The sequence below is a fragment of the Callospermophilus lateralis genome, chromosome 16 (assembly GCF_048772815.1).
Source record: "Callospermophilus lateralis isolate mCalLat2 chromosome 16, mCalLat2.hap1, whole genome shotgun sequence".
Taxonomy (NCBI): Eukaryota; Metazoa; Chordata; class Mammalia; order Rodentia; family Sciuridae; genus Callospermophilus; species Callospermophilus lateralis.
Genome location: NC_135320.1, coordinates 24,409,393 through 24,423,994, shown reverse-complemented (window position 1 = coordinate 24,423,994; position 14,602 = coordinate 24,409,393). Strand labels below are relative to the sequence as shown.

General features: G+C 36.6%; 1 non-coding gene across 1 annotated transcript; it reads left to right on the top strand.

Annotated features, from left to right (window-relative positions):
- Positions 1-6,527: 6,527 nt before the first annotated feature.
- LOC143382449 (U6 spliceosomal RNA) lies at positions 6,528-6,631 on the top strand. The gene has a single exon (XR_013088997.1). It is a non-coding gene; the product is annotated as a U6 spliceosomal RNA (small nuclear RNA).
- Positions 6,632-14,602: the final 7,971 nt, after the last annotated feature.

Below are 14,602 nucleotides of genomic sequence, written 5' to 3'. Positions count from 1 at the left end.
TAAAGAATCAAAATGGTTTTCATTTTATGCCTGTGGAAGGCAATCCCATAAGACAGATTTTTCCTCCAGCATCTTGCAGCATCTTCTGAGATTCAGAATCCAGGCAAGAGCTCCTTGGTGTGTAGATGACGCATGTGACTGCCTCTGTGACATCGTGTTGTCTTGTTCTCTGTTAAAGCAACCCTATGTGCCTTCCCCACACACCCCAGCTCTGTGAGTCACTGGGTGATAGATTGTCCAGGAAATGCAAAATGATGCTCTTCTAAACCTAATGATTAAAAAATAGAGGCTTCCGGCCTGGGAATGAAGAATGGAAAAAAGTAAACTCTGAGTAAGGGAAGGTCATCGTTTCTGTTCTTCATTTTACCACTCTAATCATTGTTCTTATTATTTAAATACAGAATCCTCAACAGATCGTAGTTTTTGAGTAGTTACTGGCTTTGAAGTTTTATTTGTCTCAAAAGTGAGGTTCATTTTCCACCAACCAGAACTTTCTGTTAGAAACAGCCTTGTCACCCAACATCCTAAGAAGCTTTTATCATCAAAAATGAATAAATTATGCAGTATGAATGCTAAATACCATGTGCTTAAAAAGTTCCACTCAGGCCTGAAGAATTCTATAATAACAAAATAATTTGATTCATGAAAACTTTTAGCATATTTGAACAATGATAGAATAAGAAAAATATGAAGGATAATCTACTACAGAGAAAATAAAATTTTAGCCTTATCCAAATACTTCAAATGGGGAGGGGGGGAAAATTCATGTGCTAGACCCCAAGCAGTAGAAATGCAGTTTAAAATCTTCTCCTCTTCTGCCTCCACCTTTCAGATTTCAGTAAATAAAAGAATTGATGAAGCTAAGATTCAGTGAGCCAAAACTGCAGGAAAAAAGAAACAGTAGAGATTAACTGAACTGAGATGTTAACAAGGATAGAATCTCTTTCTATTAAGGTTGACCTTTTCAACCTAGTGCATAGTACTTCTCACTCCTTGAACTTAAGACACTAGGATAGCCAGGCAAATTAACATGAGCCCAGATCCTGAGGTTTGAAAAGCCTTCAGGCAGAAAGTACATGCTAAATACTCTATTGCCTCCAAAAACCAGCACCTTTCCCCTGTTATAAATGTATTTTCATGGACAGAGCAACCTCGGTTTGAGTTTTGATCACTACAGGCTTGATCTACACCAAAGTCTGGTTAAATCTAAAGGATATTTGACCCCATTAAGTTGTCACTGGATCCTCTGGAAGAAGTACTTTGGGTATCATTTCAACAAGCAAAGAAACTCCTGGAAACTTTATTGGGTTTGAAGGTCAGAAAAATAGGCAGAGCCTGAAGGATCCTCTGGAACTAAACACTACAAAACACCTCAGAGGAATTTTAGTTTTCTCTGTTCTATAGTCTATTTGTCTGACAACATGGAGCAGGAAAGATAGCTCAAGTTACCCAGCTGGGGACTAAGGACCCACAGGATGCCAAAGACACATTGTGATACAAATGTTCATCTGCCTTCACAATGCATTTTCTTTGACTTGGTGGCTGGAGCACCACATGCACAGGTGGCAGTGAGAAACTAAGAAACAATTTTGCTTTTTCCCAGTTTTCAGGATCAGCTACAAAAACCTCACCAGTAGTCTCAAATGGCTTTAGTCAATGCCCTGAAGGAAATTGTTAACTATTACAACTATTAAAGATGTTCTCAAAATTTGGTAGTAATAATGATATTTATCCAAGAATGTAGAAATCATGGCAACAGCATGGCTTAACATCAATATACAAGAGTGAAAAATACACAAAAACATTTGAGACAAGATGGTTCTCAGGTTCACAGGTTTGACCACAATTTGATTGAAAGTAATTACTGACTAAATTAGTTCATGTTCCAAAGTTCATGTCAATCAGAAGAAAAACCGGTCAATTCTAGAAAGGCTTACACTAGTAGATATTTATATCTACAAAAAATAACTTAATATTTGCATAGATAGACATCACAGGCATCTGGAAATGGAATACTGTAAGCTCATGTTTGATTATTTCCAATATGCACATAAGTTACTATGAATACTCCTGTATAGGGTTTTTGCTTTAACATATTATGTAACATAATATTTTTCCTTTGTGTTTGCTTGGATTTATTTTGCTCTTCTTTTTTATAGGTTCCTGAAGTGGGAGATTAGATTATTGATTTAAGACTTTTTTAAAATATTTTTTTAGTTCATGGACCTTTACTTTATTCATTTATTTATATGTGGTGCTGAGAATTGAACCCAGTGCCTCATACATGTGAGGCAAGCACTCTACCACTGAGCCACAACCCCAGCCCATAAGATTTTTTTCTTTTTTAACATATGCACTCAGTACTATAAACTTCCTCTCAACACTGCTTTAGCTGTGTCCCACAAATTTTGAAGTGTTGTACAATTGTTTTCATTCCACTCATTTTTTTTTTCAGTATAATCTCTGTTTAGAATATTTAGAAATGTGTTGTCCAGTTTTCAAGTGCTTGAAGATCTTGATGTTATCTTTCTGTGATTTCTAGTCTAATGCCACTGTGTTCAGAGAACACATGCTATATGATTTCTATTCCCTTAGATTTGTTGAGGTTTATTTCACGGCCTAGCATACAGGCTGTATTAGTGTATGTTCCAGTTGAAAGAAAGTGTATTTTGCCATAGTTGGGTGGAACTTTTTTATAAATGTTAATTTATAAAATCGCCATCCTGCTGGCTAATGAAGTTGTCAAGTTCTTCTATATCCTTGCTCATTTTCTGTATAGTTGTTCTATTAACATAGAGGTGTACTGAAATCTCTAACCATACTTGTTGATTTGTCTATTCTTTCAGTTCTATCAAGTTTCTTCACATATTTTGCAGCTCTGTTGTTTGATGCATATACCTTTAGGGTTACTATATTGGTAGATCGACCTTATGTCATGATATAATGTCCCTTTCTGTGTCTATAATTTTCTGAGTCTGAAGTCTACTTTAATATGCTTCCAACATAGCCACTCCTTATTTTAATTAGTATTTGCATAGAATATGTTTTTTATTATTATTAGTTGTTCAAAACATTACATAGCTCTTGACATATCATATTTCATACATTTGATTCAAGTGGGTTATGAACTCCCATTTTTTTTCCCCCGTATACAGATTGCAGAATCACATCAGTGGGCTGGGGATGTGGCTCAAGCGGTAGCGCGCTCACCTGGCAGGCGTGCGGCCTGGGTTCGATCCTCAACACTACATACAAACAAAGATGTTGTGTCCGCCGAGAACTGAAAAATAAATGTTAAAAATTCTCTCTCTCTCTCCATCTCTCACTCTCTCTTTAAAAAAAAAAAAAGAATCACATCAGTTACACATCCACATTATTACATACTGCCATACTAGTGTCTGTTGTATTCTGCTGCCTTTCCTATCCTCTACTATTCCCCCTCCCCTCCCTTCCCCTCCCATCTTCTCTCTCTACCCCATGTACTGTAATTCATTTCTCTCCCTTGTTTTTTTTTTCCTTTCCCCTCACTTCCTCTTATATGTAATTTTGTATAACGATGAGGGTCTCCTTCCATTTCCATGCAATTTCCTTCTCTCTCTCTTTCCCTCCCACCTCTCGTCCCTGTTTAATGTTAATCTTCTTCTCATGCTCTTCCTCCCTGCTCTGTTCTTAGTTGCTCTCCTTATATCAAAGAAGACATTTGGCATTTGTTTTTTAGGGAATGGCTAGCTTCACTTAGCATAATCTGCTGTTTTTGCTTCTATTTACCTCCAACATTTCCATACTAATATTTGGGGGTTTGTTGGTTTGCTTGTTTGTTTGGTACCAAGGATTGATCCAGGGTGCTTAACCAGTAAACCACATCCCCAGCTCTTTTTATTTTTTATTTTGAAACAGGGTCTCACTAAGTTGCCTAGAACCTAACTAAGTTGCTGAGGCTGGCATTTGAAATCTTCCTGACTCTGCCTCCCAAGCTGCTGGGATTTCAGGTGTGCACCACAGTGCCTGGCTCAGGTGAGTTTCTTTCTTTTTTTTTTTCTTTTTTTTTTTTTTTAAAGAAAGAGTGAGAGAGAGGAGAGAGAGGGAGAGAGAGAATTTTAATATTTATTTTTTCTTAGTTCTCGGCGGACACAACATCTTTGTTTGTATGTGGTGCTGAGGATCGAACCCAGTCCCCACGCATGCCAGGCGAGCGCGCTACCGCTTGAGCCACATCCCCAGCCCTCAGGTGAGTTTCTTAATGACAGCATATAGTTGGATCATTTTTTATAATACAATCTGCCAATCTCTCTTGGTTACCGCTCACATTTAATGTTAAGTATTGATATATTATGGCTTAAGCCTGTCATTTTATTTTTTTTGTTTTTGTTTTATGTTTGTTCTCCCAGTTTATCATTTGTTTTCTTTGTACTCTCTTCCTAGAGGTTACTTGAACATTTTTTGAGTTCCATTAGGTTTATATATATTGGTTTTTTTCTTTTTTTAATTTAATTAGATCTCTATGGTTATACATAGTAGTTGGGTTTTTCCAACAAACTCAGACATGCATGGAAATTGATTTCAGTTCATGATCACAACTTTTCCCTTCCTTTTTCCCCCTCCTGTCCTACCCCTCTTCTCCTTCCTCTACTAGACTTCCTTTCTCTCATCTATTAATTTGTATTTGATCAATTCTTTATATAATCTTATCCTTCCCTCCCCCTTCTCTTTACTCTAGCTTCTATACATGATCTACATTTTTTGTATATTGTTTTTCAATGAATCTCTTAGTGTAGTTTTTTCTTTGCTGTCCTAGGTATTATTTTATATAAACAAAACACATGCTTCTGCTGACACCATGGGATAAGAGGTACTCTCATTCCACTGAGCGGAGAGGAAAGTCCTGACTTTAGGTTTCCTCTGAGACACAGGTGAGAAATTCCTTGTTAAAGACTGGTGAGAGTGGTAGTCTGCTGGCATAAGTAGAAGTGAGATCACAGTTTTTCTATGCTGTTTGCTTGAAACAGAGTAGTTTCTAAAAGGTTTCTGTCTTGCTAGGTTGCCCCTTTCCATTTCTTAGAACTTTGACTAGAGAAAACAATGGTTTGGGGGGTTTTCTTTGTTTGTTTTTTGCTCTGTACTTATTGGTGTTTCTAGATTTTTTGGCCTATTAATCTCCAACTCCAGGATATTGAAGACAAAAAGAAAACCCAAAGAACTTGGCATTTTGATGTTCCTTGGGTCCTGAGGTTTCTAATATATCTGACTTCTTCATTCTACCTTTCATAAATCTTCTTATGTCATCTTATATACATTATCTACACATTTTTGTTGTACTTGCAAGAAGGAATTAGGGAAACAATATCTACTCCAGCTTCCAATAAGCAAAAGTGCTTCTTATAAAGAAATAAACCATTGGCAAGGGTGTTTTGAGAAGGCAAAGCACCAGCCAGCCAATATATTGTCAGGTAAATAATATACAAGTAATTACAAAATTAAAATTGAATCTGTATTATTCTAATAGCTGGCATCAAGAAACTAGTTTTTGGGGACCTGGGGTTGTGCCTCAGTGGTAGAGCACTTGCCTGGCATGTGTGAGAGACTGGGTTCGATTCTCAGCACCACATCTAAATAAATAAATTTTAGAAAAGGAGCCATTGATGCCAAAAAAGAAAATAAATTGGTTTTGTGTTTAAGGCAAAGAGGAGTTTTCTTCTAATGTACAATGGTTTCCTTTAATAATTCAAAAACTTGTTGAATTCTAATTTTGGTATCATGAATGTTGTTACATAAGAGTACATTGGTATCAGCTTACTAATAAATGCTTATATTTGCAGCAGGTTATAAAGCAGTTCTCAGTTTAAATTCTTCTACAGATATAAGCATTTACTAGCAGCTAACACAAAAGCAAACTGATTTCTTGGACATAGTCACAGGCTCTGCCTTTTTAAGTGTTGTGTCTACAGTTTGCATTAAATTTTTCAAGAAAAAAACATGAAGTCTAGAGATAAAATTCATTTGGCTTCTCAGTCAGTATCAGTTGACCAGAATCTTCTGTGGGAATGCAAGACCATATAATATTCAAACCTGAAAAGTAATATTGTGTGTGAAGCGAGATGGGCTCCCTAGCTGCTTCTACCCTTTCATACAGGGTGGGAGAGTATTTCTAAAATATTTCTGAGTATCTCAGTCAATATATCTTAGACACCAGTAACTTTAGGAATGAAACTATTTCTAAAAGCCATTGTATGAAATATCAAACCATTAATTTCATCCCACTTATAACATTAACAAAATATCTAGTTCCAGAAATAACTTCAAGAAATCTATTGTACATCATGGTTACAATAGTTAATATAATATGCTGTGTACAAAAAAATTTCTAAAAGAGCATATTTTAAGTGTCCACTACAAAAACTAGTATGTGACGTAATACTTATGTTAATTTGCTTAATTTAGCCATTTCACAATGTCTACATCTACGAAAGCTTCATGTTGTATACCACAAACATATAATTTTTATTTGTGAATTTAAAAAATAAAAAATAGTGTCACTTTGGCAGCACATATACTAATTGCAATGATACATGGAAAATTATCATGAACCCTGAGTAAAAATAACACACAAATTTGTGAAGTGTTCTATATTTTAATAATGATAATGTTAACATGTCTAGTTATGACAAGATAAAGATGACTGGCTGCCTATAGAGCCTGTCTTTTGGTTAATCATAAACTAATGATCCCTTAGAAACAGGCATTCCAGTTAGGTGAAATGGCTACCCAAGTTTGTATGGAGTCCAAGTAATTCATACACACACATTACATTGTACCATCTATGTGGAAGTATTTAAAATACATTATAGACTACAAAAAGCTTTCCTTGTGTTAGATAAATTATCCCTGTTTTCAGTAACCTACTTGGAAGTTACAGCTTATTCACATGAGGATGAACCATACATCTCCACACACAAAAAAAAAAAATTGTGAAGCACATTACTATTATATTTTTATACTGAAAAAACTAAGATGATGTTTCTTCTTCTTTTCTCATTTTCATGAAAACATCCACTTGTGTCACCCCACACATCATAGAGACTACTGATTCAGTCTCTGAGGGTTAAAGACTAGAAGAAGAGGAGGAAGGCAGAAGTAAACAAAGCCTTTTGCCCTTCCTCCAGAAGTGGAGCAACTAACTGGTAACCACCCTGTGTTATAGAGTCTGGTCCTGTAAACCTCTGGTTTTAGACCCCTGAAAGTGATTGCTTTTTTAAAGTTTATATTAGAGTAAAATAAACAACATTCTTTAGAAAGGCTATTTTCAGATTTTTTTAAACTTTATTATGGTAGAATAGAGGAAGAAGGTGTTAAAACTCACCCTTCAGCCTACCACTACCACAGCCCCTCCCCCGGGGGCTGCAGAGTGAACATTTGTGTCCCCAAAATTCCATGTGTTGAAACCTAAAACCTAATCACCAGATATATGTAAAACCACACCTTTGTCTTTAAAACAAAACAAATGTACCTAATTCCATGTGTTGAAACCTAATGATATTAGAAATTGGGGCTTTTGGGAAGCGATTAGGTCATGAACCCTCATCAATGAGATTAGTGCCCTTATAAATGACACTGCAAAGAGCTGCCTCACCCCTTCAGACATATGAAGTACAGTGAGAAGACACCAAATCTGTTGGTGCCTTTGATCTGGGACTTCTCAGCTTTCAAAACTGTGAGCAATCAATTTCTGTTGTTCACAACCCACCCAGTTTATGGTATTTTGTTATAGAAGCCCAAACAGACAAAGACACTGGAGTGTGGTCCTCAAAATGTGGATGTCCAAGCTCAGTTGGTAGAGTGTTTGCTTCACATGCACAAGGCCCTGAGTTCAATCTCCAGTATCACACACACACACACAAAAAGTGGATGTCCCAGCTTATTGAATCAGAATTTGGATTTAAGCCCTAGAAGCAGTATATTTAATAATCGCCTAGAAAATTTGAGAGAACTCTGTCTTCAGGCCTTAGAGAACAGTTTGAAAAACATTGTGTGACATAGTAAACTAACAATTTACATAACACAAAAAAAATTCAGATATTTTGGAGAAATATTAAGTAAAAATAGAAGAGCCAAAAGCCCAGTTGTGTTGAGTAATAATTTAAGGGCAGCCACCACTGGGCATACCCCTGGAGTCCAGAACAGGAATGTATACACACACACACACACACACACACACACACACACATACACAAACAAAACAAGGCCAGGGGTACTTCTTATAGCTTTTGTTTCACTGAATTAAGAAGTGGATAGTAAAATAAGATATGGTGTGATGTTTTTCCTTTCAAACTCCTTTCTTTATGAAATAACCTTATTTCCTTATAGAGTAAATTCAAGGACTTACTGAGACATCTTACTATGGAAACCTGGCATTTAAAGAGAAATCTATTAGTCAAGCAATGACATTAATAAAAGGTGTTCTGAAGTTGACACCAATTATTTAATTGATCAGAACCATCAGCTAACATTGATCACTGCTGAGACTTAGGTAGCATTCCAATCAGAGCACAGAAAGGAGGGTGTTTGGAAGGCGTGTGCTGTGTAAAGTCAATTATATGTAAACAATACTTTTGTCTTTAAAACAAAACAAGTATACCTGATGAGTCTTCATAAGCTAAAATATTGTAAGCAGGAAATGTTAATATTAAAAACTGCCTTAACATGAACTGGTTGGTTACGTTTTCAATAGATTTTCCTCCTCCTTGAATTGCTTTTCCTGTATGTAGGAATTTCACTTTGGGGCACATAAAAACAGCAATATTTGGCCATGCTTTTAATAGTCTTACACAAACACAATGTCCAAGAAAGTAATAAATTTTAAAATACATATTTCCAAACGATATTTAATATCATGGTGAAAAGTTCTTGACAGCCAGGCACAGTGGTGCACACCTGTAATCCCAGTGGCTAGGGAGGCTGAGGCAAGAGGATTGTGAGTTCAAAGCCAGCCTCAGCAAGAGCAAGGCACTAAATAATTCAATGAGACACTGTCTCTAAATAAAATACAAAATAGGCCTGGGATGTGACTCAGTGATCTAGCACCCCTGAGTTCAATCCCCAGTACAAAAAAAAAAAAAAAAGTTCTTGACAGAATGTTAAGTTTTTAACAAGGGTATGAAACTATATTTTTAATTGCAGTATAATGAGTTCACCAATTCTGTAAACATGAGAAAATTAAGAGAGAATTTTTTTAAAAATGGAGGAAAATATACCAAAAATGTAAATAATACTTAACTCGGAGTTTAAGAGTAGTTTTTGTTTGTTTGGGGTGCTGGAGATTGAACCCAGGGCCTTGTACTTGCAAGACAAGCCCTCTACCAACTGAGCTATATCTCCAGCCTGTTTTTGTTTTTATACAGTTTGTTTGTTTTAAAAATGATCTACAATAAACGTGTATTCATTTTATTGTTGGGAAAAAATGAACTTTTAAAGTGACTTAGCTTCTATTCCCTCGAAATAATTCTAAGATCCTTTCTACTTGCATGATCTCATGTCCTGTTCAGCAAAAAAAACTAATCCTAATCCATTTCAAAATTTCCTTCAAGCACAAAGACATTGACCCCCAAAACAATGATAATTGAAGTTTACGTAATGTTCCACGATTCTAAGGGCTGAGAACATAAGGCAGTGGTAGATTTCTTGCCTAGCATGCAATACTAGTAATACTAGTAATTCTGATCCTCAGTATTACCAAAAGAAAAAAAAATCTGATTCTAGAAATATATATCATACATAAAGATGTACAAAAATAAGAATTTTTTCCAGGTACTGGTGTGTCTGCCTTTTTGCATTTACATTCTATTGTACTAATTTTAGTTTTCACAGAGGAATATTTCAAATACCAGCTACTGAGACTTCACCTGTTGGAGAGGCATTGCTTGGGGATATTAATCATACATATATCCTGTTCCTAATTAAGGAGGGAGATTGTCATATGTCATTGAAGACCACATAACAGACAGTTGCTTCTATAATGTCAGCTCTTGCTTCATCCAAAATGTAGCCTAGAAAACACTTGTGAGGATAAGATGAGGTTATATATACCATTACCCTGGAGCTAAGGATCATCACCAGGCACATCTGTATAAGACATAAAATCTTTACCCTCAAGTTATTCCAGTGGCATACAGAGTAAAGAGAGAGTTTGGGATTCAGGAGGGGGAAATGGAAGAGAATTTGGGCTCCAGAAATACAATACAGGAGATGTGGGAATGGAAATTTTGTTGGGACAGAAGATACACCCTGTCTTAAAGCTGTACTCAAACATTCCTGGGTTAAAATACAAATTATCTCACTTACTACCCCTATAGTCATTGATCAATCACACAACTCCTTTAAACCTACTTTATTTGCAAGAGGAGAATTAAAATATCCAATATGAATAGAATGACTAGGAGAATTACATGAAGAAATATATGCAAATTATTGGGTCATAAGTCTTTGGATTCACCATTCTTCTCATTCTTCTCTGCTCCATCTGTGAAGAAGTATTTAAGGCATTCGGGTCATAACAAACATTGGGTTCCATGGGCTCAGTTTGGACAAGGGCTGCTACCCAAGAGAGCACAGAGCCTTGACAACAAGAAGGACAAAAATCAATCACAAATCCTTTAGCACTTTTTTCCAACTACAGGTCATGACTCAATAGTGGGGTGTACATCAATTTAGTGCACTGTGTTCAGGATTTCTTTTAAGTGAAACAAAATGGACTCTAGAGTTATCAAATGTGATAAAGGTAAATTTCACAGATCTCTTGCTTTGGTTTCATACATATACATATATAAGTATATATTGGTATATGTAAACTGGGTCAAGATATAGAGTAAATGTATTTCTTACTGTGAATCAAGAACAAAAATTTTTGAAAACTATTTTTTTTAGAGAAATCCAGGTTACAAAGTTTCCATCCAGAAGCCTTAAACTAGCATCATTCCTTGAACTTCCCAGATAAAAGAGCCGATAAATTCCTTTTGTGTTTAAACAACAATAACAAAAGTTTCCATCTAAATGTTCATATCACAATATTCCAGAGTTTGAGTGGATTAGCAATCCATTCTTCACCTTTCCTCTTCTTTCTCTCCTCACCCCTCTGTCTTACTTACACACACACACACACACACACACACACACACACCTTTCCTTCTGATGGTAAGGTTATGAGGACCAGAATTCACATGTGAGTGAGACGATCCAAGGACAGATGGTGCCCTGGGTCCACTGACACACACTGGTTCCACTGTAGAGATTCACTAACAGCTCACCAGTGACCTGATGAACAACCTTGGGTTTATATGTGTATCTTGGACAGAGGGAACATGTTGCCAGAATTGGTGCTAAGAACTGGGGCCTCATGAATAGTATTTGCTCAGCGAATGTAACCTGAATATGTTGAGCTGTTTTTATATTTAGTACTTCCTAGCTTATTTAGTGTTAAGAATATTTAGTACTTGGGGCCTCATGAATATTAGGCATTTTGGGACCTTTATCCCTTCCTGTATTTCTCCTACACATGAACTATTTACTTATTGTCTATCTACACCTAACATACTCAAAATGTTTTCACCTGTAGTTTTTTTTTTTAATTAATTTTTATTGTAGGTTGTTCAAAACATTACATAGTTCTTGATATATCATATTTCACACTTTGATTCAAGTGGGATATGAGCTCCCATTTTTACCCCATATACAGATTGCAGAATCACATCAGTTGCACAACCATTGATTTACATACTGCCATTCTGGTGTCTGTTGTATACTGCTGCCTTTCCTATCCTCTACTATCCCTTCTCCCCCCTCCCCTCCCCTCTTCTCTCTCTACCCCCTCTACTGTAATTCATTTCTCCCCCTTATATTTTTCCTCCTTTCCCCTCACTTTCTCTTGTATGTAATTTTGTATACCCCTGAGGGTCTCCTTCCATTTACATGCAATTTCCCTTCTCTCTCCCTTTCCCTCCCACCTCTCATCCCTGTTTAATGTTAATCTTCTTCTCATGCTCTTTGTCCCTATTCTGTTCTTAGTTACTCTCCTTATATCAAAGAAGACATTTGGCATTTGTTTTTAAGGGATTGGCTAGCTTCACTTAGCATAATCTGCTCTAATGCCATCCATTTCCCTCCAAATTCTATGATTTTGTCATTTTTTAATGCAAAGTAATACTCCATTGTGTATAAATGCCACATTTTTTTTATCCATTCGTCTATTGAAGGGCATCTAGGTTGGTTCCACGGTCTTGCTATTGTGAATTGTGCTGCTATGAACATGGATGTAGCAGTGTCCCTATAATGTGCTCTTTTTAGGTCTTTAGGGAATAGACCGAGTAGGGAAATAGCTAGATCAAATGTTCACCTGTAGTTTACAAACCTATCTTCTATAATAAAATTAAATATTCTCAAAAGCAAATGCATATTGCAACCACATTACTCTTGCCAGTCTAGTAAACCTAATTTTTAAAAAAGAAATCAGTTCAAACCAACATAATTTATCTATATAGACACAAGGAATCAGCCTGACATCCATACTGTACCATTTTTGTTTAAACTTCTATGAGCTGTGTGACCTTATTTAAGTTACTTAACCACTCTGTTTCCATTTCCTCTGTTATTTAAAGCAAGGAGGATAATCATGTCTACCACATCAAGCTGTTGTGAAGATCACATGAAATAATCTAAGTGAAGTACTTAAAATAGTGCCCAGAACACAATAAAAGTTCTTTAAATGATGCTGTCCTGTTTTCCACAGAGCCCTCATACAGGCACCTGAGAACATCTCTTCATCTAAGCCATCTAGATTTGATGGCATCTCTAGGTCTAGAATCTATTTCTGGGAAAATTAGACTGGTGCTTGTCTTATCTCACATTGTGTTCATCAGGAAAGTAAATGTAAATATGGCATGATTGCAACACAACAAGGTCAGCCCAATGAGAGGACAATGTGCAGTGTTACCATCTCCAGCTCCCTCCTCAATTGTCCGTCCTGTGACTCATCACAATTTTACTCTTCTTTTAATTTACAATTCTTATTCTCTACAGAACCTATTTTACTGATTTTTTTAATTGTAGTTTTCTTTCCTCCCTCCCTATCCAACTTTAAGCACTCTGTATTTGTTAGCTAGCTTCTGAGCAAATGCACTCTGCCTCTCCATCCAGTCTCCAGCCTTAGCCAAGAACACATCATCCTGATGTTTTAAACCAGGGCTCACACATCCAAACCCCACTTGTCAACACCATCTGTGTAGCCAGCTGCTTCCCTCCAAGATTCCTCTATCATCCACATCTGAAGGTAGGAATGATGAATAATAAGAAGAAGCACTGTCCATTTTGTGTTATTATAATGGAATATCACAAACTGGGTAATTTATAAACAATAGAAATTCATTTTGTCACGGTTCTGGTTGCTGGGGAGTCTAATATCAAAGTACCAGTAAGACAACCTTCCGTCCCTCCAAAAAAAGGGGGCAAATATACCCCAGGGACCTCAAGTCATAGCTTGTTAACTATTATAAGCCTGGTATATATTTTCCCTGCTCTTCCACCTTAACTCACAGTTTATCAGTCACCAAAAGTTTGGTACGTGCCAAGGTGCCTCATTAGGGCTAGGATGCTCTCACCATGATGATAAACAACCTAAAGCATTAAGTTACTAAAGAGACACCAAAGTGTCTAAATCCCATGGCCCTCAAGTGGTTACCTGCCATGATTTGTGTTCTCTTCCATTTCCCATCTGGTGTTCTCTTCACAGCTACAGCTATCCCTATCACAGGGCAGAGATATTTATACAAGATGCAACATCAATAACAGAAACTAACATTTGGTGCTAGGATTATAGATTTGCCTTGTGTGCCCCTCAGAATGAAAAGTGTCCTCAAAGGAAAATAAAAGCAGCTTTGAAATGCACATAAAACCAATTAAAATTCCTAAACCCTAACCCCCTTTTGGAAACAACATTTCCACATAAATAAAATGAGCTCTCTCCCTTTGTCATGAGAGCCAGCTTTGACACTCTCTTGGTCAATGCTGTGTCTCTCAAGCTATAAGTCCCAACAGAGTTCCCATTGCAGGGGCACCTTTGATCCTTCTGATGGAAGGCACAAGAACCCACCACGCAGTAACATCAGCATCTGACAAAGACCTTCTTGGTGCATCATAATATGGCAGAAGGCATCCTATGGCAGAAGCCATCCTATCATGGAAAAGCCAAGAGAGGGCAAGAGAGAGCAAAAGATCAAATAACATCAAGCCCTTTTACAATTGGTATTGATTAATTCATGAACATAGAGCCCTCATGACCTATCACCTCTTAATTTCATCTTTTAATATTGTTACAATAGCAATTACATTTCAACATGAGTTTAGGAGGGGATAGTCATTCAAACCATGGAAGTCACTGTTATGGTTTAGATATGAGATGTCCCCCAAAAACTCATGCATGAGACAATGCAGGAAGGTTTAGAAGTAAAATTATTAGTTTATGGGAGCTATAACCTAATTAGTGGATTAATCAATTTGATAGATTAATAATTTGAAAGGACTAACTGGATGGTACCTTTAGGCAGGTGGTGGTGTGGCT